The following is a 2,354-nucleotide window of genomic DNA, read 5'->3' as shown; positions in this document are numbered from 1 at the left end:
ATACAAAATGACTATCATTATAAAAGGAAAGAATGAAAATTTCAAACTGGATATTCTTAATGATAATGACCAAATGTAGCCCAGGAGAAAATATATTGGAAAAAAAAATGTTAGAGGATTCTGGGAAGGTGGTGGAGTAGGTCAGAGAACTTTTGGCTCTCCAAATTTCCTCCACAGCAAGACAGAACATCACCTCACAGCAGCAGAAATAAACACAGCCTAAAGTAATTGTTCTCCTGAGACAGCTTGAGAAGATCTCAGGAAAGACCCAACCTCCAACGGTGAAGGTTTGACCTGAATAAAGCATAAACTCTTTCAGGTTGACTGCAAAATCAACAAAAAACAAAGCCTGGGGAGCTGGGTTGAGAGAAGCCTCAGCCTTAGAAACTTTCATCTTGAAGACAGTTGGGGTCTAACAACTGAGTAGGAGAAGATTGAAGGACCTTCCACTGTTGAGGGATGCCAAGTACAGCTGTGCTGACCAGATGTGTCCTGGACTGTGGGGAGAAGAAGCTAGTACCTGAAAAGTGAAGTAGTGAGGGACAGGGACCCTGTTGGTTGTGAGTACTTGCAAGAGAGCAGAGTCTCTGGTTTCAGTTCTGGGTCAGAGAGGAGAGCTAAAGCTTGCAGCTACTGCAAGAATCACAGAGAGCAAGATCATTTGTGAGACAGTGTGGCTGGGGGTGTTAGCTGTGGCTTAGGAGTGGAGAGGAGACCTCAAGGTTGGCCTGAGACAGACCTCAGAAAATAACAGTAAGAAAGACCTGAGGCTTGAGGCATCATTTCCCATACCTCAGGGCTATAATTTGATTATACTAATAGCTGGTAAAATCAAAATAAAGCCAAAAATAAATAAATAAAAATGAGCAAGCAAAGGAGAAAGAACTCAACCATAGATAGTTACTGTGGGGATAAAGAAGATCTGGGTTAATATTCAGAGGAAGATAATGGAACTTTAAAAAAAAGTCATTCTTTTTTCAATGAGAAATGTCAAATGGTTTCAAGAACAAAAAGAGTTCTTGGAAGAACTTAAAAAGGACTTTAAAAATCAAATAAGAGAGATTGAGGAAAAATTAGAAAAAAATAAAAGCAATCCACAAAATTTATGAAATTAAGAAAATTCTGAAAAGAAAGTCAATCAACTTGAATAGAAAATAAAAAACTTAAGGAAAAAAATAGTAATTAAGACTAGAATTGAACAAGGGGAAGCTAATAACATTCATAGACACCAAGAAACCATAAAACAAAATCAAAAGAATAAAAAAATGGAAGTGAAAGTGAAACATATCAGAAAAATAACTGATCTGGAGAAAAGATCAAGGAGAAACAATGTAAGAATAGTCAGACTACCTGAAAATTATGATTAAAAAAAGAATCTTGATAAAATTTTACAAGAAATTATCAAGAAAAAATTTCCCAAGGTTCTAGAATAAGAAGACAAAGTATAAAAAGAAAAAATCTGGCAATCATCACCTGAAAGAGATTCCAAGAGGAAAACTTTCAGGATCATCACAGGCAAATTTCAAAATTCCCAGGTTAAAAGGAAAATATGGGAAGCAGCAAGAAAAAAACAATTCAAATATCATGGATCTACAATAAGGATTACACAAGATCTAACAGCTACTAAATTGGAGGACTGTAGGTCTTGGAATACTATACTTTATAGTGCAAAAGAGCTAGGATTATAAGCAAGGATAATTTATCCAGCAAAGTTAGGTATAATCCTGAATAGAAGAAAAAAGAATATTTAATGAACTCAAAGACTTCCAGGTTTTTGTGACAAAACCCTCAGAATTCAAGCAGAAATTAGACACATAACATCCAGGAGAAGTATAAGGTAAACATTAAAGACCAATTGTTAGGGACTCAATTAGATCAAATTGTTTACTTCTTATGTGTGAAAATATTAGCAGTACTATTATGATTGTCATCATTATTTGGGTAATTTGAAAGAAAGGAGTGGGCTGAACTGAGGGTGATGGGGTGATTTTAAAAAAATGAAGTTGTGGAGGGAGAGAAAAAAAGGAGTAATTATAAAAATAAGTCATAAAAAGGAAAAAAATTGATACAGAAAAAGCTAGTGGGGGAGGGTAGGTAGTACTAGAATCTTACTCTCGTCATGAATGGGTTAAAGAGGGAACAACATATATATATATCTATATATATAGATATATGGATATATATATCTGTAGAAATATATATTAGAAAGAAATAAGAGAACAAGGGAATAGGGTAGAAGGGAGAGAATAAGGGAGGGACTAATAAATATCTATGTATGTTTATGTATGTATACATGTATATGTATATATATATACATATGTATCTGTATATAAGTATGTCTGTTTATAGATATA

This window comes from Notamacropus eugenii, chromosome 2, assembly GCF_028372415.1.
Source record: "Notamacropus eugenii isolate mMacEug1 chromosome 2, mMacEug1.pri_v2, whole genome shotgun sequence".
Lineage (NCBI taxonomy): Eukaryota > Metazoa > Chordata > Mammalia > Diprotodontia > Macropodidae > Notamacropus > Notamacropus eugenii.
Note: the sequence above shows the minus strand (reverse complement) of the source record.